We start from the raw sequence: 23,546 nt of genomic DNA on the forward strand, positions 1-23,546 counted from the left end.
AAGGAGACCAGCCCACGGTTTGGCCCCGCCTACCAGGGATAAGACTTTCCTGAAGTTCGGGCTGAACTGGGATCCGGACCGAAAATAGAGGCACAGAAAAGCCTGAAGATTCTCATGTAACTCTGGGAACTGTAAGCAATACCTTTACTCTTGCCCTGCCCCACTTCTCTCTCCCACTCTCCTTGGCTGTTAGTCTGTAGTCACTAGGAAGGAAGAACAGGACAGAGGGGAACCTCACTGCTCTCAAAGGCTGCGTGCCTTTTGCTTTTGAAACGATGCACGGATCAGAAACTTCACTTTCCTTCTCACCGGGGCAAGTTTGCTTTCCTGGGTGTAAATGCACTGCGGGAGTCGAGCGATCAGTGGTTTCCTTCGGTTGGAGCCCGGAAATTTAGCATTTAAGGCAGCAGCGAGGTGGTGTGCGTTTATGGTACACGTGATGCCACTCCGCGGTCCCCGCACTCTAGCCTTGCTCTTTGACAGCCCTGAGGATCCTTAGCAACCGCCTTCATGGACTCATTTAAATTTTATTTGAAAAAAAAAAAGTGGTTTTGGATACTTATGCAAAGCATTCCTGGGTATTTGATGTGTTTCAGTGTTACGCCAAAGACAGACAATACTGAAAAATTAAATGTAAACCCACCGGTGTGCTGATTGAATTTTCCCTTGAGTTATTTGACACAGCAGGAAAACAGCTCAAGACTAGATACTTGAAAAGATGGGATCAAGTCCCACAGTTAAATGTTGAGTGTGAAATACTGTTTTAGCAATTTTGTTTCAAGGAAAGAGGAAAAAAGACACTATCTCCTATAACTTATAATTTTAGTCTTAAAAATAATATTTTTTCATCACAGACACTAGAACAGGAAGTGCTCTTGATACTGTTTGCTGATCTAGGCATTTATTCAGGTAAAGCAGATGGAGAGTATTAGATTGGGCTCAGCTCAAACATAATTGGGGTATAAGAAGGATTTGTATTTTGTTTTGTTTCTGTTTATTGTATAAATTTGAAATCGTGGCCCAAGATGTATTTTTTAGGAAATCTCGTGAAAGAAGCTCAACATGAGTCTTAAAAATTACATCCCAGTGGTCCTAGGCCTCGCCAGTCAACTTGGATGTTGGAATGAGAAATGGCCCTTTGTTTCCCCTGAGTTCAGGAAGAGTTAAATTTTAAATTAAGCAATAGTTGTGAAATGCATAGAGAAGTGTTTAATCTGCATTTGCTCAGAGAAGTTTTACAAACTTCCTGTAGGGCAAGCATATTTGATGGGACAATACCCTGCTTCTTTTTAACACTGTAAGTGACTTTTTAAAGTATTTCACATTTAGTTAAAGAAAAATAAAATTATTAAATAGATTTCTTAGAGTCTGATAAAGTTCATTCCATACAGGCAATTCGACCTGTACTTTTAACCCATCATTGTTTTTCCTAGTGCTGCTACTTAGAAAACAAAGTCAAAAAAATTGAATTATTTAAATATTAACAAGATATGTTCCAGAAATTAAAAAAAAAGAGGAAGACAGAATAGTCCTAGTTCCTTTTCCTCTTGTATTTATAATCATTTTTTTACCTCCTCTTGCTGGCATATTTTGTAGGTTTACTTGTTTTCAAACTTTTTTCTTTCTTTTTGATCACTGACCCTTTTACAAATTTTGTAATAACTCTGGACTCCTCCCCAAATTAATGCATATGTGCCTTTCCAACACACACAAATTTGGAAACGCCTTTATGAAGTTCACAAATCTCAAAAGGCAATTTATATTGCATTGAAATGGAATATTTATTAGAACTTTGAAGTTTTCTGATGACATAAAATAATTATTTAACGAATCATTTTGCTTATAAGCAAGGAACTGTCTAAAGATGGATACCGCAGTGTTGGTATTGTTGCTTCTTCACCGGTATTATGGGATGTCAAGCATCTTGGTGCAACGGGAAGACTACTTGTCTAGAAACCAAGTGACCCAGATTCTAGATTCAACCCTGAGAATAATCAGCCATATAATATCAGACTTGTCATTTTATTGTAACATCTGTTATTTTTTATTGCTTGAATAGTAAATGGAATTAGATACATCGATATCTTCTACTTTTTCCCCAAATTCCTAATGGTATGTCCCAAAGTGATAATGCTTTATAATATTATTGTTTATTACAAAGATAAGTCATGCTTACTGTTTCCATTTTATTAAATATAAAAAATTACATAGAAAAAAAGAAAAAGTTACCTATAATGCTCCATGAGGTCACTACTTTTAAAATGTCACTCATTCATCTATTCAGCCAATAAATATTTATTGAGTACCCAGTGTGCATCAGCAGGGATACAAAGAATTCCTGTATTAACATCTATGCTTCTATACCTTTTTTTCTCTATATATACACTTATGTGTAGATTTACGAAGTTGTGATCACACTGTACATGCTATTTTCTATGATGCTTCTCCCTCATTCATATTTTCTGTTGAACATAATTTTGAGTAATAGTACTTTTTGATTCATTCATATTTTAAATATTATTGAGTTCCTAGTATGTGTCAGGCCCTATGCAATTGATGGCTGTCTATCCATATGAGCTAAAAAGGTTCTCACCATATGCAGTTTTTAGTCTGTGAATATATTTGACTGACCAGTCATAATTTGTTAAACATTTAGGTGGTTAAAATTTTCCAGGATTATAGATAATATTTAATCTAGAACCCTTATATATTTTGTACACTTCTTTGTATACGTCCTTAGGATAGATTCTTCAATTTATTAAAATTTCCAGCTTCTAACAAAAATCCCACTACTTATAAGTATGAGAGCATAAGCCAAATTTCTTTAGTTCATTCCCATGTGGGTTTCTCAAGTGTAAGATAGGAAGTATAATAATTGGGTATTTTGAGGATTCTTAAAATGTTCAGCAAAATGTCAAAAAATGCTAGTTGTAATTTTTGACATTTTTCTTTGAGAAATATTGTATCCATTTGGAAGCTGTATGAGAGAGGAGAGTTACCCTGGGTCCACGCTGGGTGTTACCACCAAACAGAGAAAACAACAAATCTAACAATTTAGATAATTCTTATGTGAAAAGAAGATTTTATTTAAATTTATATTTTGTTTTAAATTTCTAACATAATAAATATCAACAGATATAGCTACCATAATCAAAGGCCCTTTGGGGATTCCTCAAAAATTCTGAAGAACGTCAGGGGCCTTAACAATATAGGTGAAATTTTGACCTAGAGGTAGAAATTTTATGAACACTTTTTTCCTCATTTTTTTTTGAGGATTGTTTTTAGTGTTTCCTGGAATATTTCCCTTAACAATGGTGAGAATGTATAGAAAAGTGAAAGCAAATTGCTTTTCTTTCTCATAGACTTATAGTTTACAGAAATTGGGGAAATTGAAGATGGTTCAGAGAACATGGCCAAAACTTATGGTGCTGGGGACATCCCACCTTGCTTAACATAGAGAAGACAGAGTTAAGGCTAAGCTTTGTATCATTAATAAAAAGTTTTGGGAGAAAAATAATGTCCACGCTTGTCAAAAACCAACTTAGGATGAGTTTAAGGTCTGGCTAACTCTTCATCTTCTACCTTTTGACTATTATAAAGGTAAACAGATGGGGAAACCAAGAGTAACTGTGGAGGTATTTTTCCCCTAGAGAAGACAGTATTGTTCTGGTCTTTGGACACCATTACCTGCCCAAGGTAAAAATGGAATGCACTATATTTTTTGCAGGTCTTGTTATGCAAGTCTCAGTTTTCTTATTCTCTGGGTTTTTAATCCACCCTTATAACATTTTTTGAAACTATAGTTTACCTCCCCCTTTATACCAACATAAACACAAATAATTGAATGCTCCACTATCAGCAGTTTTGTAAAGCTACACACCTACCAGTCTAATTACTCTTTTAATTAATTCAAATGCCTTTAGAGAGACTCAGTGATCTACATCAGAGTTCAGCCAAAACTGGGTCAAAGATGATAGGCCAGATGGCACTCATTTTGCTGGCCATGGCCCCTATAGCTGTGAATCAGTTGCTCCTTCATCCTCAGTCTTCCTTCTCATTTTCTTGACTTTTGGAGTTGGCAGGGAAATTTAGGTATTTTAGGGAACAGCATGTTTTAAGATAGAAAACAAGTGTTCAGAATATGTGTAATTTTGATATTCTTTGTGTGTGTGTGTGTGTGTGTGTGTGTGTGTGTGTGTGTGTGGTGTTAGGGATTGAAACCAAAGGTAGTCTACCACTGAACTTCATCCCCATTCGTTTTTTATTTTTCATTTTGAGACAAAGTTTTGCTAAATTTCCAGCCTGGCCTCGAACTTGTGATCCTCCAGCCTCACCCTCCTGAGTAGCTGGAATTATAGGTGTGTAATATCACACCTGCCTTCAGTTTTCTTCTGTAGTATAGAAAGCTCGTGTATTTGCAAGACTCAGCTTATACTTGCTTAGTTTATCATTTTTGTCATTATTTATTGCCTATTTCCTGATTATCTAGTTTGAAAAAATGTATCAGAAGGCCAATAATACCTTCCATTTACATAGCACTCTATAACTGATAAAAGAACTGCTTATTCATCCCTTCCCACATTCATTCCTACAATAACTAGATAAGTTAGCAGAACATTTGTTACGATGTACATTTTATAGATGTGAAAGGAGAAATGTTAAAAAATCAAGCGCCTTTTTATTTGTCCAAGTCTTAGGATTTTTATTTTGATGTACTTTACATGTTGCAATTGACTAATTGACTGGTTTGTATTCTGAGTTTTATAAATATTATTTTATGTTGTCAGCATCTTCCTATTATGGTTAACATCAAAAAAATTATAAGGAAGGGTGCAGAAAGTACACTGTCTAAAAGCATGTTTCCATAATAACTCCATTGTTCTGCACTTATAACTTGGTTACTGATTGACGAGATAGAGGAAGTTGCAGTACATGATTTGTAATTTTGTTTTTTGAAACTCCATAGTAGTTTTTTACAGGCCTATATTTTAAAGAAAATAAAAAATAAGACATTTTATCAAAACTACATATGTAGCTGAAGTCATAATCTCAGACCTCAAATAGAAAACACCAGGGCATTTCTGTAATTTATGGCATGGTAGTCTACTTTTAATGTAAAATCGTAAAACATGTTCAGATAATTACTTCAAAGTCCTATTATAGTGATTCTTAGAAGTTGCTACTAATGCATTTTAGGACAGTTTGGTACAGCAAAATTTCTAATTTGAAAAGTTACTTGGTTAATTAAAGATTTAATTGCAAAGCTATTATGCTTACTTATAATCTGTTACTTTGTACTTATTCCTGAGCTGGCAACAAGCAGGAATTTTTATTTGAAATACATAAAAATTCACAATATTTACATGAAATTTTTCCTATCTTTATAATTATCTGCAATGATGCATCTGTTGTCAATGAAAAACAATGGAAGAATGAATTTTCTAAGATTTGTTGTTGTAGGAATTCTTACTATTTAAATTATCTTTCAGATTGTCAAATTATTTGGCTGATTAGTACCTTATGCTCTAATATGAGGTATTAACATACCTTATGAGATAGCATATACTTACTAAAATAAGGCAATCATACTTATTCACAAAGTGTTAACATTAATTATTAATGTGTTAATCCCATCTATATTTATGTATATTAATAATGAGTTAATTCATGTTAATTATAAAGGAATTACTTAACATACAATGCTTTTTATATTATTTTTTTGGTACTGGGGATTGAATTTAGGGGTGTTCTACCACTTAGCTACATCCCCTGTCTTTATTTTTTTTTTATTTTTGGAAAGGGTCTTGCTAAGTTGCTGAGACTGACTTTGAACTTACGATCCTCCTGTTTTAGCCTCCTGAGTAACTGGGATTATAGGTGCGTGACAATGGCCCAGTATATCTTATGTATTAATGATTAATAGTCATCATTTAATATTACACATTATATGTATTAATAAGGAGCTTAATTAGCACATATTAATATTTAAGGCACTAATCAACCAATTTGTCAATTAAAACGATACTTTAAATAGATAGCAAGAATTTTTGCAAATACTTTTTATCATCACAATGAAAAGAATGTTCTTGTATAAAGTATAATTTTCTATGAGAAAAAACTTTATATCCCTCTTTATTAATGCAAATGGCATGCTTAGAAAAGTAATAGGAAAACTTGTTTTTAATTAATACTTAGGAAAAGAGCAAGTATTGTGTGAAACAATTTAGATACTTTGTTATTCTCCTTTTTCATAAAAGAATTTTGCTTTGTTAGAAAGCATTGATCAACCAGCCGTTTGCAGCTTTATTCCTTTGCTCATTCAGTAAGTTGTGCTTAGTACTGGACCTCATAGGCACTGTGCTGTATTTTGGATATACCTGAGTGAATAAAGCAGGTAGAGTGCATTCCTTCTTGGGAGAGACAAAAAGTAAACCTACAAATAATAAGCAAATGAGCTTTTTGCTGAGAGGTAATTTTAGCACATGTATGAAGGGATGAGATGCCATGGATGGGAAGTGAATGGAATGAGAACAGCATGGCTTAAGATGGTGGCTGTAGGCAGAGAAGATTTGCAAAGGGGTTTGCTAAGAAGAAACCAAGAATGATGTCATGGGAACAAAGTGGAGAAAGTGGAAACAAAGAGGCTCAGTAAGATGAGTTTAAGAAAGTGACCAGCATCTCTGAGCTGATGGAGGTCATTGGTGATCTTGATGAGAAGTTTTTGTGGAGTGATGGGAGCAGAAGTGGGGGTGGGGTGGGAGTGACCAGGAACATGAATGGCACAGCTGTAAATCCAGGGTGAGTAATGTTTCTTTGGGGAAGTTCGTCACTAAAACAGTCTAAAAACGGAGATATAGTGGGGAAAATGAATATGGATTGAATGGAGAGATTCTAACAGGTTTGCCAATCAGATAATCTGGTTGAAAAGTAAAGTTGGATGATTCAGGAAAGAAAGTCATGGTCATCAGAGTAAAGTCCTAGGAAGAGACGGATGGATTTTCCATCTAGAGAGATGTGCACGGGGCCAGGTCTATACCAGGTGGAAGAATGCCACCTCTTCTGTGCAAAGCCAGGGGAGTTTGCAGAGTTGCTGATGGAAGATGGGAAGCTTCCCTCTGGTGCTTTCTGTTTTCTCTCAATGAAGAAAGATGAGGTCACAAACTAAGAGTGGGGGTGGGGAGCTGAGAGCCTCAAGAGGAAAAAGGGAACAGAGTCATTTCCTTGGGTGGCAATGCAAATTCACTAGAGAAACTTAGAAAGATGTGTGTGGTGGGGAGAGCCTCTTCAGGTTTTGAGGATGTGGACCTAAAATAAAACCAGTCTGCCATGTTCTGTGGTTTATCTCCAGCTATGGCTTAAATGCTAGGTGCAAAGAGCTAGATGCTTGGGTTCTTTGAGAGTGGGAGGGAGGAGGCGAGCAGGAGGAGTAGGAAGAGGAAGAAGAAGAAAAGCCGAAAACCCTGAACTAGCACACTGAGCAAAACATAAACTGAATGAAAACAAAGCCAAAAAAACAAAAATAACCTCAGATCAAAATCCATAGAAATCCATGGTGTGTAGAACACAGATCCTTTTATCTAAGGTAATTAGTGACTAGGAGGGAGTAGTCACAGCTTGGCTTGACTTCCAGCTCTAGTCAGCAGGAATGGAGCCTTTGTTCTCTTCAAACTCTTGTTGGATTCTTTACCTGGCTGGTTGCTAGGCCCTTTCTACACTTCAGCAGATCTCAATGGCTTTCCTGTTCCGGGGGCCAGCATTCTGGAATCTGTTTTCTTCATGTTCTAGTCTATAGAATGGTTGCTATTGTCCTTTGAAGTTTGAGTGTTTAATCGTTGGCCTCCCTTACCCTTACTGGATCCCTAGCCAAGTGCTTGGGTCTGGCCTATAGAACGTTCCTCAGCCTTTTGTCTACTTCCCCAGGTTTCTGAGGGCACGTTAGTCCTCAAGGTAGGGCTTTATCGATTTTGTAATTCTGCAGTGTAATTCTGCAACATAGGGCTGGGGTGCCGCTCAGTGGCAGAGCACTTGCCTAGCATGTATGAGGCCCTGGGTTCCATCCCCAGCACCACAAACAAAACAAAACAAAACAAAACAAAAAACAGCAATGAAAAATTGCAAAGTAAAGATATCTAATTAGGAATAACAGTAGACCATTGAAGGAGGATTTTCCTTACAGTCATGCTATCAGGATGTTCTTTCTTCAATCTCACATAAATCCTTCATTTTGTATTTAAAAGTCACTTCTCAAAATTAAAGATTTAGAGAACAGCTGGTTACCATAATAAAAATGGTATTTTTATAAGGGACTAAAATAGTATTATTGAAATATTGACTCTTGAATTATTTCAAAGTTCAAAACCCTCCTTTTTTTTCTTAAGTTCAGTAGCCATTTCTCATAAATCCTCTTAAGATGAAAGCGCTGTAGTTTTGCCATGGATTGAAAGTCATTGTGCTCTTTATTGCTGGTTCAGCCCATATTGGTTAAGGGATGGTTTAGCTTTGGTTATCTAACTTCCTCCTGTCTAATTCCTCATCTGTAAAATGAAGGGGAGAGTTATTGAACATTGTTTGTGTTAATTTTGAATTTTCAAGAACCCATTGAATCTCATCAGCAGAAGCTGAACTGAAACCTACTTATAGAATTTTTTTTTTTGGCGGGGCAGTACCAGGATTGAACTCAAGGGTACTCGCCACTGAGCCACATCCTCAGCCCTATTTTGCATTTTATTTAGAGACAGGGTCTCACTGAATTGCTTAGCACTTCACTTTTGCTGAGGCTGGCTTTAAACTCAGACCCTCCCGCCTCAGCCTCTGTAGCCACTGGGATTACAGGCTTACAGATTTTATTAATGTCCTTGGCACTCTTTCCTAGCTTGTTGATCAAAGGTGGAAGAAATGTGCATTTCATATTTTGAAGCAAATGACAGTACTTCTAGTTCACTTCAATCTGCGTTTGCTACATATAATACCTAAATATTCAAGGTGTGCTACATGTTCATTATGGTGAACACAGAGGTAGTTGGTACAAAAAGAAATTGTTTTCTATTATTTTAACCTTCGTGATGTTTTAACTTGTTCTGTCCTCAAAATTTTTATTTCAGACTTTAGAATTATGTTGGTTTTGTATAGTCCACAAACAGAAGAAAAATGTAGTTCAAGGCTCCAATGCATGATTAAAGATCATTTAATATCTACAGACTGCATGACTCCATGTACTTCATCAAAATTGGTTTCTTTTATAATCTGATGCTTTTATTTCGTGAATTTTAAAATGTTATGCTGTGTGAAGGAGTTCCTAGGCTTTACCACACTGCCCCAAATGTCCATGACACCTAAGAAGATTAAGAACCCCTGAAAATACACCTCTCAAACACATACTTTCTATTTATAGAGTTCTTAATCCTGCAAAAGACCAGGCTTCTTCTTCATTTCTTTTTTTTTTTTTAATTGGTTGTTCAAAACATTACCAAGCTCATGATATATCATCTTTCATACATTTGACTCAATTGGGCTATGAACTCCCATTTTTACCCCAAATACAAATTGCAGAATCACATCGGTTACACACTCACATAATGGCATATTAGTGACTGTTGTATTCTGCTACCTTTCCTATCCCCTACTATCCCCCCACCCCTCCCCTCCCATCTTCCCTCTCTACCTCATCTGCTGTTGTTCAATTCTCTCCCTTGTTTCCCTGCCCCTTCTTCTTCATTTCTAAAGTGGATTGTCATTCACAGTATCTATAAACTATTACAAAGTGAGAAAAGAATGGTGAATCTAAATTCCTGTGTCATGTTATACCGTCCAGGACTTGGGGAGTGCTGGTCTGGGTTTTATGGTTTTCCTTTGCAATGAAGTCTGAGGCTTGTGGGCGTACAGCCCCTCTGAGCATCCTGAACTCCTGTTGTATATTTTTGTCAATTTGTTTCACTTCTAGTCAACATCTCTATTTTGAACTACAGGACTAGCCTGAAATAGTTCCTGTGCTAGTTGAAAAGCAAAGTCAACCCAGACTGCTGATAATTTTATCCAGAAAAAAAAAAAAATGGGATCTCAGGGATGGTTTTGCTGGAGGTTTTCCTTGGACTGTTTACCTTAGAGGAAAGATAGGGCTTTCCCTGGTGTGGCAATCTTGAGGAAGTCATGAAAAAGGCAGCAATTAAAGAGGGGGGTGGAACCCTCAACAAAACACAAACACTCCCTAGGGGAGCTGTTTGCAAAACTTCCAGTCTGGAGAGAGAAAGGTGTAGGAAAAAAAAAAAGCCTTTATTTATTTATTTATTTTGTACCAGGGATTGAACCCAGGGGCACTTAATCACTGAGCCACATTTTGAGAAAGGACCTCACTAAGTTGCTTAGGGCTTGCTAAATTGCTGAGGCTGGCTTTGAACTTGTGATCCTCCTACCTTATCCTCTTGAGTGGTTGGGATTACAGGTGTGTGCCACCGTGCATAGCAGATTGCTTAGCATTTTGTGCCACATTGTTAGATACATTTAAAAAGTATTAACACAAAGTGTATCACCATTATCAGTTTCTTTTAAGTAGAAGGCGAGCATCATTAGTCTACATTTTCTGTGAAGGAACATATATATGACACCTGTCAATATGATATTCCATAACGCACTGTGTGGGAGTAGGAATTAAAAAAAAAAACACTACATTTTGTCTAATATTTGTAAGTAGATAGCAGCTATGCTTTGAACATAGAAAAGTATAAGAGATAAAGATGACACTTTCTAAGCTTTACTTAACCAATCATATGGAGAAATTCATTATTCATTTCCCTCAAATTTATATTTTGAGCCTACGCTACAGTAGCAGATAATAACATGATAACTTAAAATTTTACCCAAACTAAAATGTATCTATGTCTTTTTTTTTTCTTTCTTTCTTTTAACTATTCCCTTTTATCTTTAGCATGTGGGATAGGATTCTAAAGAAGGAATACCTAAAGGAAGTAAAGGGGTATGGTCACCTTTTCCTTAGTGGAGGGAGCTTGGATAGGTTGGTATATTCTTTAGGCCTTAGGTTTCGAATGTGCACAGTGAGGAAACTTCTAGGTGGTGATGATGAATATTTCCTCCAACTTCAGAATTTCATCCCTTCAAATAGAGCCAGAATGGCCTCTTGGTTTTGATCACCAAAAGGTGAAACAATGGAAAATAACAGCAAGCCAGAATGATCAAGGGAAGACGGCTCGATGACTGGCTTGGGACTGAGGAGACATTCCTGCTATTTGTAATGAGCCTGTAGAATGGGACTGGCCAGTTTCCTGACTCTTACAATGACAGGTTCCCTTGAATGAGTACTTCCCAGTTGTGAAGCAGTACAAGAAACTGCATTGTGTACTGGGTTTCATTGATATAGAATGTTTGGGTTGTGTGAGAGCTTTTAAAATAGACAGATGAGGGAGGCTGCCCCATCTGAAAGGGGCTGAACTGTCTCTTTGATTATCCCTTCCAGAATTCTGGCTTGGAAGCAGATCCTATCACATGTGGACTTCTCGTATTGGTTGTGTTTAGCAAATGCCACCTCTCTCCATTAACTGTTGTATGCTTGTTGGTTTAACTGTTATGTTTATATTATTGAAGTGTGTTATGGGTTGAATTGTGTGCTTTCCAAATTCATATACAGAGACTCTAACCCCTAGTACCTTAGAATGTGACTGTAACTGGACATAAGGCCTTTAAGGGGGTGAATAATTTAAAACAAGACCAGTCAGATGGGCCCTAATTCTATCACACTGGTGTCACTTATGAGAAGAGAACATTTGAATACAGACAGATGCCCAGGGCACATGTGCCCAGGGAAAAGCCTGTGAGGATTCCAGAAGGAGGCTGCCATCTGCAAGCCAAAGAGGGAGGACTCAGAAGAATCCAGACCTGAGTATTTTGATTTAGTCCTTCTGTCTTCTAGAACAATAAGGAAATAAATTTCTGTTGCATAAGCCACCAGTCTGGGCTACTTTGTTATAGTAAAAGTGCTTCCTCCATCATGTCACCTCCTTGCTAAGGCTTTCTAATGACTCTGCTTATTGTATAATGAATATCTCAGAATCTCTGCCTGTCCTTTAGGGTCTTTTGTAGAGTGGAAGAATGAGGTAGAAAGAAAGACCTGGTATGAGACACAAGGTCAGGACTCTAGGGCCATCTAGCCCAGGTGATGTGGGAAAAGCTTCTCACTCTTTCGGAGGAATGGTTGTTCTTTGGTAGACCACAGGTGAGGAGTGTGCTTTAGTTTATAGTTTTCAGTTAAAATAATCACTTAACCTTTCTCAACCTGATTTTTTTGTTTTCATCTCAAAAATAACAATAAAAATTGCCAACTTGTTATGAATAAGAAATGAGGTGGTATATATAAATCACTGAAGTATTCAGTACCTGGAGATGTAGAACAAGTGAATTTATTATTTATTTATTTATTTTTTAAAATTTGATCTGTGTTGCTCAGAGATATATCTTGGTGCCCAAGCCAAATGCTTGCATTTTTTTTTAAGAGAGAGACAGAATTTTAATATTTATTTCTTAGTTATCGGCAGACACAACACCTTTGTTTGTATGTGGTGCTGAGGATTGAACCTGGGCCTCACGCATGGCAGGTGAGCGCGCTATTGCTTGAGCCACATCCCCAGCCCCGAACAAGTGAATTTAAAAACATCAGTGTTCAAATAAATAATTGCTAAGATATCCAGTTTATCATTCTAGAGTCTATGAATGGACTCTTCCCTGTGGTCCAGCGGGTTGTCCCCAGTATACCTGCATGTGCCCAAGTTATTTATTCATCTTTCTATCGGTAGTAATGGGGTGATTCCCTAGGTCCAACAGGAGAGCAGGGAGAGGGGAGCAGAACTTCTCTCATGCTGTTCACAGTTGGGGGAGAGATGCACCCTGTTTAATGGGGATATAGAATATGACATTGTGCTACAGGATATCATGGAGAAGCACAGGGTCCTGACCTAGTAGACAGGTAAGAGATGGCTCATCACAGAGAGTGAATTCTTGCAGAATCTGAATGCCAGGCAGACATTGTCTACTAAAAGTCAGGAGGAGGAGGACAGAACAAGCCAGAGCCTGAGGTGGGACAGAGAATCTCCAAGGCCCTTCCTAGAGGAAGCATTTCCTTTTCCTTTGTTTTTTAGTTCTTCTTCTCCCATTTCTTTTTTTCTTTCTTCACTGGGAATTGAACCCAGGGTGTCTACCTCTGAACTATATTCCCAGCTCTTTTCATATTTTATTGTGAAACAGGATCTTGCTAAGTTGCCCAGGCTGGCCTTGAATGAGTACTTCCCAATTGTGAAGCAGTACAAGAACTATATTGTGGTCCTCCTGCCTCAGCCTCCCAAGTAGCCGAGATTGCAGGCGTGTGCTAGCCCACTGATCAGTTTCCCTTTCTCTACATATGTGCCCTTTCAGCTCAGTTATTGACTGATTCTAAGATGTCTTTTTTTGTTGTTGTTATTTTTAGATACATATGACAGTAGAATGTATTTTGACATATTATACATAACTTGTTCTAATTAGGATCTATGATGTCTTTTTCTATGTTAAACCAGTGGAATCCATCCCTTTTCTGAAACACTAGTAGGAATTCCATATGCATTTGTTTAAATAATGAACTTTCAATATTACAAATTTGAGAGATGAAGAAGCTGTATAAGATATCTTAAGAATAAAACTGAGGCAAAAATCAGTTCAAATGGAGTTGCATGGACTTTGACTGGAGAGCAGCAGGTGTCCTGTTAGGGATGTCAGGTCAGGTCCTGGCTTGAGAAGCAGACCTGATTAAACAGTCAGTCTCTGCCTCTGTGTCTGGAAACATGCTTTTACTACATTTCCTCAGAAGCAAGGAAGTTCTCCTTACTGTACTAAATTGAGTATGGTTTGAGAGACATTTCTAAAAGCAATCGGCTCATTTACCTATCTTAATTCCTACTGTTTCTTCATTTCTCTTTGCCTATGGATGGTATCAAACTCTTTGCTTAGCCTAGGTTAAAAAAAAAAAGCAAAGAAAAAGAAACATTAGCAAATTCACTTAAGAATTTAATACTTTGGCAATGCCTTACTGACTATGTATGTATGATGGTGGAAATATAATTCCCTGCCCTTTATCTTTTTAGAATACTTTCTACATCCTGCATGTGGAGAAGGCTTTGAACTTGGCAGTGGATAAGTCAATGTCCCAATGTTTTAATTCTTTTGGATTTTAATAGATTAGAAATAATAGTATTTTAAAAGTTTTGTCAAAAACTCCTTGTCAAGTGTGAAAGTACAAAAAGTACATAGTCTTTGTAAAAAGTGCTCAAAAAATTTGCCTTTTTGAAACTTCTTAGAAATCTCCATAGAGCCAAATAATTCTCACAAAGGTCATGCAAAGGTTTGGGGAAAGCATCAGTGTTGTAAAAAATGACAAGTATAATAGGTTGTTATTGTGCTAATTTATGGTCCCTGAGGTACTGTGGTTGGAATTTGCATACAGTTTCTCATTTCATTCTCTCATGGCCCATGTGAGGTGTAGGGACCGTTTCCCCATTCTACAGATGAGGAAATTGAAGATCAGGAGGCCAGAGGTAGAGAAGGGAGGAGAGGGACTTGGACTCAGCCTGGCTCCAGTGGAGAAGCTTCCACGGCTTCAGAGAAGAGCTTCCTGGGGCCTCCTCTGCTCTAAAGGTGGAGTGGAAGGAAGAGAAAAGGATCCTTTGGATTCTTTTCCTTTTTCCCTCTAAATGTGACAACCCTCATAAGAGCCCCTCCCTTTTCCTCTCGTCATTATCACTGTACGCAGAGCAGTGACTGTATACTCCAGGCTGGGGTTTTGCTTCTTATTCACTTTTTCTGAGAAGCCGGTCTTGCTCTAGCAGCATGACTTAGAGGTTTTGGTCAGACCACACACCCTCCAGCATTCACTGCAAACCAGCGTGGAAAGTGAGCCCGATTCCCCTCTCATTAGTGTTCAGGAAGTTTCTAATTACAAGGTGGGGGCGGGTAAGACAGAACAAAAATTTAAAAAACAAACAAGGCATGAGCTTCATATCTCTTTCTTCAGACTTTCTTGAAAGACAGTGGACACACACCAAGACTGGTTATTTAGCTTAGTTATAAGAAACAAAAAAACAAAAAGCCTGCTGTCTTAGGACCATTCATTATAACGGTTGTGCAACCTGGTGGCCATAAGTTTTCCAGGACTGAGCTCATTGTGGGGATAAAACATTTTCCTAGTGTTTAATGTGGAGAGTTGGATAGAGATGCCTTAATTCCACAGAAACCTAAAATATCTGCTGCTACTATTAACAGTTATGGCGGGGGGAGGGGGGAGTGGATGCCTGTCCCTAACTGGAACTGAAAACGTAGTCACTGTCTGACTATAGTAAGTGTTGATTTTGTCCCGAGGAAAGTGAACTGGGTACCAATAACTATTCCTCATAGAATTGCTTTGTTATTTCCTTGGGGCATAGCTTTGGCATGAATATTGTGCATCCAAATTAGATCTGTCTATATGAACTGGATTTTCTTAAAGTTGACTTAAAATTTTGAAATAGTTTTAAGAACCAGCAAAAATGCCATAGGGAGTTCCCATACACTCTCTGCTTAGTTCTCCCCATTGTAACACCTTACATAACCACATTTCATGATCAGAAGCAGGAAATTGACATTGGCACAATAATATTAATCAAATTGCAGAGCTTATTTGGATTTTATCAGTCTTTTCTATGTATCAGGTTTTACCCAGACTGACAACCGCTGGCTTTTGACTAGAGGGTTCAATCCATTCCCATTTAATGTTGTTAGAGAAATGGTTAGATTTCTTTTTGCCATTGTGTTTTTCTGTTTTCTATATGTCTCATTTCTTTTTCTTCTTTATTTATTTATTATTCTGCTCCTTATATCAAGCAAATATTTTCTGGTGTTTCATCTTAATTCCTTTGTTGGCATTTTAATACATTTTTTGAATGATTTTCTTAGTGGCAGTTCTAAGAATTAACCTATGTACCTTAATGCATTGCAATGTGCCTCATATAAATAGTAGCTTAATTCCTATAAAATATAGAAACTTTGCATAGAAGTACAATCCTTCCCCACTCCTGTGGTACTCTTCTTCTAATATTCATTATGTGTATTTGTATTATAAATCTGATAATAAAGTACCATAATCTATTTCTTTATAAATTCTATGCATTTTAAAGAAGTTTAGAGACTAAAAGGAAAAAAATCACATTTATAGAATATTTTATATTAAGCTACATATTTACTGCTTCTGGTACTTTTAATTTCTTCCTGTGGTTCAGTTATCATCTGGTATTATTTTCTTGTCCGCAAATGGCTCATTCCTTCTTTTTTGTGCTATATATGTTACCTGTTTAAATAAGCCCAACAATACACTTTTATAATTATTATTTTATAAAATTGACTTATGTATCAGTTAAAAAAACAGAAAAAATATGTGTCAGTTTAAAAAATTGAAATAATTAACTTTATTGGTCTTTATTGGTGCTCTCTCTCTTGCTATGGGTGCACTTCAGTTACTGGTTTGCTATCGCTTTTTTTTTCAGCCTGAAGAACTTTCTTTACTATTTCTTTTCTTTCTTTTTCTTTTTCTTCTTCTTTTTTCTTTTTATGTGGTGCTGGGGATTTAAACCCAGGTCCTCATGGAAGGTAGGCTAGTATTCTACCACTAAGCTACATCCCTTTGCCTTTCCTATTTTTAATAATGCTTGTCTTCTAGCAATGAATTCTCTCTATCTTTATTGATGTGGCAATATCTAAATTTCTCTTCTTTAAAAGATAGTTTTGGTGGGTAATATATTCTTGGTTTATAGCTTTTTTTTTCAAAAATTTTCATTTGTTCTTTTTAGATATGCATGACAGTAGAGTATATTTTGATGTGTCATATATATGTGGAGTATAACTTATTCTAGTTAGGATCCCATTCTTGTGGTTTAACATGGTGGGGAGTTTCACTGGTCATGTATTCATATATTAACAAAGGAAAGTTATGTCTGATTCATTCTATTCTAGCTTTATTCTTTAAGCAGCTTGAATATGTCTTCCTATTGCCTTCTGGCCTCCTTTGGTTCTGATGAAAAGTCATCTGTTAATCTGATTTTGGTTTTCATGTCTGTTAGGCGTGATTTTTTTCTCTTGTTTTTCTCAAGATTTTCCTTTTTTGTCTTTGACTTAACACATTGACTGTGATGTGTCTTGATGAGATCTCTTTTTTTGTATTTATCCTAGTTAGAATAACTGAGCTTTTTGATGTGTTTTAAATCAGTTTTGAGAAATTTCATCCATTATTTGTTGTCTTATTTTTTTTCTCTCTCTTCTCTTGCTCTGGGACTGCCCTATGTAGGGTGCACACTGTTTTTGTTGTTTATATTCATTATTATTTTTGGAAACTGGAAATTTTAGATTACATATTAGGTCTAGAATATATATTGTGGCATCTTTGGAAGCTATTTGGATCTTTCCTCTGGGGGAATTATGGTTGCTCTTGGTTTGTTTCAGTGACTTTCCTTAATTTGCTCTCAAGAGTCTTGTGCAGTGTTCATTCTCTGTGGTGCCCATTCGGATGTTTTGTTTGTTTGTAATTCTTATTTTTACTCTTAGGCTTGTTTTCCTAAGGGTTACTCCTAGGTAAGCATAGTGAAGCTATTATTCAGTGAGCCACCAGAGACTTGCTTACACATCTTGAGTATGTCTTCCACTCTGCCATTTGGTCTTCATGTGGCTTTGGAAATGCTTTTGAAGTTCAGGGAGTTTATAAGTGCTCCCTGACAGTTGCTTTCTGCTTTCATGAGGCCTCACACTTAGTAACATTTTGTGTACCCACAGCCTTTCAGACCCCCAGGAATCAGTTGGGCCTTGGCAAAGCTTTCTTTAATTGTCACTTTCTTTAGATCTGCCTTTGAACTTTCTGGCTGATCGGTTATTTTGCTGTGTGGCCCAACCATTATGGATCCCATGCTACCACTGTACTTCCATGATTATTGGTGACTGTGATCTCTTTGTCTTCCAGGATGTGGAATTTTCCTGCTCCAAACACAGTTATACCCAACCCTGATCAGCAAGTAGCAGAGCTATAGATTCTCAGGGCTTCCCTGCCGTCTCAGTTAGAACTTCATGCTGAGGAACTGGGGGAGAGTAGGAGGAACCCATTCCTATAATGCCAGACTGTTATTGTTCTTGAGGTTTAGCATACTTAAAAAGAATAATAAATACTTTCATTTTGTTGTATACCTTTTGGCCAGCTTCCAGTTCCTAAGTGGTTGCTTATAATAATTCTTCATGATTTTTGTCAATGCCTTCTGGGGAGAGGGTTTCCTAAGTTTCTCATTCTGCCATTTTGGAAGTTGGTCCACGATATAAAACTTAAGATACAAAAAAATACACTGGATTGTGAAACAACCTACTCTTTACATTTTTGGGAAAAAAAAAGCCAGACCAATGAATATTATATAAATGAAAAACTTACCTACTTCATGTATGTTGGAGGAATAAAGTAGAGATGTGGGGAAATTTTTGGAAGGCTTTTGGTGTTGTCATTTATTTATTTATTTTTGGAGGGTACTGCTATAAATACAATCCTCTTTGTCTTGGGGAGATAAATAGGAAGGAAAATACCTCCTAAACTCCAATCTAGAGAGGGGCTTTAAAAGGAGACTTCTTAGAAAGCTCATGAGAAGATTTAATATGTGCATCCTTTAGTAAGCTAGCATGTAGCCCAGCTTGAAATATACAAAGGTACACAGATAGCACTAGAGAGTTTCATTCTTGAAATAATTGCATACTCAGGGTCTGTGGGAAGAAAGGAAACACTTATGAGTGTTCCCTGTGGACTAAAAGGTCTTCAAGTGGTTAATCTAGTGGCATGAAAGAACCTTTGGAAAGAAAACTGTATGTGAACCACAGGATGCACTGGGTTGTTGAAGGGCACACAAGTTCCCAACTAGAGCAGAGATGCATTTGGATAGGTCAAGGAATATAGAGAGGAGACCTTAAAACTAGACTACTCAAAAGAGGCAGCAAGAAGCATCCATAAGGGAAAGAAATAGCTGTAACTCATACAAGACCCAGAGAGCACACAGCCAGTTTAAAACCATGAAATAATTACTTTCTTGTTCCTATTTTTCTCTTTTACTTCATTATTCTCTAACCATGAGGGATAAAATCAGAGTTATCAAGCTTAGAAGAGTTAAACCCAGGGCAGGGGAGGAGAAAAATGTCAATGACCTTGCTTCTCCCTTCCTGGAATAGGTTCTGGCTTTAACTCTAAATGAACCTGGTATTTCAGTTTATAAATTCATTTTTTTTAACATCTAAAAGTTAACAAAAGCTATGAAAACAGGAGAAGGGTTAAATTGAGATAGAATCAAAATAAAGTTACTCTAGAACTAAAATATTAAATGTCATGAGTAATGTTTATTTAATATCTAATATTCCTTTCTTTTTTGGGGGGGTACTGGGAATTGAGGCACTTAACAATGGAGCCATATTCCCAGTCATATATATATATATATTATTTAGAGACAGGGTCTTGCTAAGTTGCTTTGGGTCTCACTAAGTTTCTGAGGCTGGCTTTGAACTTGAGATTCTCCTGCCTCAGCTTCCCTAGCTGCTGGGATTATAGGTGTGTGCTACTGCTCCTGGCTAATATCTAATGTTTTTAACCTAGTGGTCCTATGCACATGTAGAGAGGTGGGGGAAAGAGAGAATATCACAATATTACAAGAATTTTTAAGTTAGCTATCTTTAGCCTATTTCTAGCTATTGGCTTTAGTGTGGGGATGTCTCCATTCTCTGCCCAAGACTGGCTTCATGATATAGTTGTGGTTAATAGGTAGCAAACAGAGTAGTTATGAATTGAGTTGTTGAAAATGAAAAGAGGAAATAAAGTTGCTGACAGTAAACTATGGGTCCCAGCAAAGATTTCCTCTAAACATTTTTAGTGCTAATCTCACCCCTTCTGGAATAGCACTTGTTCTACTTTTTATTTTTTCAAGTGGAGATGGATAGTTAGCATCCTTGACATTAAGAATAGTTAGAATGAACAAGTAGAACATCAGTAGGGACTGCTTGCTCTATTCTGTGAATCCCCTTCATGCATAAACATGCATTACTTTGAATAATATGATCTATCATACTTCTACCCATCAAATCTTTACCTGGAACCCACTATATTTCAGGCACTATGATAGGCACTAGGGTTAATACTAGAAAAAAAATATGGTTACTGACTATACATTTTTTAGTTCTCTCAGGAAAAGCAGATATTGTGTAGTATCTCTGTAAGTGGAATGAAAGACTTAAAGAAGTCCAGAGTACAAATGGAACTGATAGGAGATAGACCAAATATACTTTGAAGGTCACAGAAAGCCACTCTGTGGAAGTGACATTTAAACTGAGTCCTAATGGATGCATCAGAGTTAGCCATGTGCACAGGAGTTGTCTACCAGGCCCTATGTGATCTGCCCTGGCCTCTACTTCCAACCTCATCATAAGCTACTTTTGCTTTTGGTCACTATTCACCGACCTCCTGTCTTCTCTCACTTCCTCCAGCTGCCTGCTGGGAACATTGCATTCTAAACCCACTCCCCCTCAACCCCCTATGGTCCTGCCTTTCCAGAGCCTAGTCTCTATATTTATTCAGTATTTCAGCTTTTGGCTTGTTTCCATCATGTCATAAATAACTATTTCAAAAATTGTTACATTTATTTCTTGGATTGCTTGTTTTCTGATTGCCCTCTAGAAATGTAAGCTCCAAGAAGTGAGGGAATGTATCCAACCCACACTTCTGCCTCTGTAGCCCCTGGAACAATACTTGATATAATTAATTGTGGTCTGAACTTTGGTTGAATAAATGGATGAATAGAAGAGGTGGGTTATAGCTCTAAATGTTACACAGCCAGAAACATTTGAAGAAAGGAAAGAAACCCAGCATGACTGTACCAGAAAGAAAAGGAGAGAGTTGAGTGGTGGGGTAAGGATGAGGAAGTAGATAGAAATCTAATCATGAAGTCTTTAGGCCTTTATTTTTCAAACTGTTGCGGGTGAGTCATCACATCAATTCAGTGGGATGCTACCTGCATTTAAACAAATGAAATAGAAAAAAAAAAAAAAAGAACAAGTAGTGTACATGGTTCTTAGTAAAAGTATCATATTAAACTTGTTTCCGTATTTAGCTTGTGTATGTGAATGTTTGTGTGTCATATTGTGATAGAAAAAGGTTATCCTGCTTTGGTTTGCAGTAAATAGGTTTGAAAACAGTTGGAGGCTGTGTTGAAGATTTCCAACTTTCTACGATAGGAGTAGAAACTCATGGAACATGCTTTTATAGAACAGTAGGGTTCAGGATTCCCTTTCAATTGAAGACATTGATTCCATACAGCATAGCAAGCACCAAAGGAGTGTTAATTATCATGCTAGGCTGTGCTTATTGCTGCCTGTAGATTACTTATCAGATTTCTTGAAGGCAAGGGGTATGCTTTTCTCAGTGCTGCATTCCCAGCACCAGCACAGACTAGGTAACTTTGCAAAGACATATTGATTGAATGAATGAAAGATTTCTTGGATAAAATTACTGTTTAGGAATTCAATGGCTATGGAATCCAGCAAATGCTCTGTCATTAGTACCAATTTTATTGGTTGTTTTTATTGCGGTGCTATGTATCACACCCAGGACCTTGCACCTGGTAGACACAGTACCACTGAGCTACAATCCTCAGCCAGCCCATGCATTGCTTTTAACTCAAAAAACTCTGATGAGAATAATTACCATGGTCCTGTTTACTTCTTGAGGTTCCAGTATGAATGGTGTGAAGTCTGGAGTCTGCAGGGCCACAGGGTTTCATAATACATTTGGTTTGGGCTCATCATTTGTTCCCAAACACCTTACATAGTGCAAATTATATTCTGCATGTTTGTTTGTTGGATGATAAATGCATCATAATTTTCTCATTTTCCACAGTCACAACAATGATTACAAGAGTACATTTTTCAAGTGACTTTATGACATTTTTATTAATGAGTTGCTGTGAATTTTGTCTTGAAGGAGAAAGTGATATACATTAAGTATCTATTGATATCTTCCGTTGTAATTAATTAATTAATTTGGTCCTTATTAATATTGAAGGTATAGTGCTATTCACATTTATGGAAGAGTAACTTGGGTCACAGGATGTGAAATCACAATTAGATACCATATCCATATCGTCATTATCAACAAATGCCATTGCTTCCATGAGGAAAGTGGTGTGATTTTTCTCTGTGGTGTTGAATACCTGATAGCACTCTCCTGGCATAGCCTTTACAACTACATGGATGTTTCAGCCTCTAGAATGGGAGGAATTACTACTACTGTAGCAGTTTAAAGGTCTCATGCTCTTGGGCACAGGAGCTTTGTGTGGCCTATCAGATGCTTGGGAAGAGGATTTATAATCAGAAATTAGTTAACTTCTGCGGGTAATGATATAAGGGAAATACGGATGGTTATGGTGAATCACATGATTTTTTTATTTTGCCATATGTAAGGCTATATCCCACCAGCAAATCTAGAGTGTTGTGTTCAGACTCAGGAACTGCTTAGACACACCTTGAGTTAATCAGCATAAAAACATTAGCTATAACGGTAGATCAAGTCAGTGCTGATCATTTTAGTAAGATTAACAGAAATAGCTCAAAAAATCCTGATAATCAGAAGTGCTAAATAGGATCATATTACCTGGTGTAGATATTTATTTCTTATATTACAAATATCAGAATCACAAATCACCTTATTGTAGTTTGGCCTGTATCTTTTTATACTGTTACTTCTTCAATTCAAAAAGTTGTTTCAAGAATATTTAGAGACCAGTCAAAGGCACAGTATGATACAGCAATACATGAATAATCATGTTTGAATGTTGGCAATATGCAGATAATTAGGGAAAAATAATCAGAGGAAAAAGAGAAGCAGTATTCCAGAGTAAGATGGTGCCATGGCTGGAATATGGGTTTTTTCCTTCTGAAACCAACGTTGGAGTTTAATCCCCATTATGAAAAATTAACAGGGTGGAAGTTTAATGTGATTATAGTGTACAGAGGTGTGGCCTTGGGCAGTGACTAGGATTAGATAAGATCATTAAGGTGGAGCCCTCATGATTGAATTCTGGTGGTTTTGTGAGAGAGACTAGAGAACACACACATGCTCCTGTGCATTTCCCTGAGATGCTACGTACGGCCACAGGACTTGGTCAGCAGGAAGACCATCAGCAGATGTGGGCCCTTGACCTTAGACCCAAACTGTGAGCCAAAATAACTCTTGTCTTTAGATGTTACCTAGTCTCAGGTATTTCATTATCATAGTGAAATGGATTAATACAGATGGGGCGAGGAGTGAGTATGAACAAGCTTATGAATGCATAGAAAGGAACTTTACTTGGCTTGATTAAAATGTGTTAGCGTAACTGGGCTTGAAAATTATTTCTCTTAGTTGTATAAATGTAGTCTCCCATTGATTCATTGTCTTATTCTTTCATTTAGCATGTCTATGTAAAGTGTCCATCTGCACCTAC

The 23,546-nt window shown here is 37.1% G+C and overlaps 1 protein-coding gene across 2 annotated transcripts in view; it reads left to right on the plus strand.

Moving 5' to 3' along the window:
- The window catches only part of Pla2g4a (phospholipase A2 group IVA), a 136,318-nt gene continuing 112,772 nt past the window's right edge, over nucleotides 1-23,546 (plus strand). Inside the window, exon 1 of one of the 2 annotated variants that reach the window (XM_013356145.4) lies at nucleotides 1-131. The gene's annotated coding sequence lies outside the window, so the exon portion shown is untranslated. Of the gene's footprint in view, nucleotides 132-23,181; nucleotides 23,277-23,546 lie in introns of those variants that run through there. The other variant, XM_078022503.1, reaches the window with a different exon arrangement.

This window comes from Ictidomys tridecemlineatus, chromosome 10 (genome assembly GCF_052094955.1).
Source record: "Ictidomys tridecemlineatus isolate mIctTri1 chromosome 10, mIctTri1.hap1, whole genome shotgun sequence".
Classification (NCBI taxonomy): Eukaryota; Metazoa; Chordata; class Mammalia; order Rodentia; family Sciuridae; genus Ictidomys; species Ictidomys tridecemlineatus.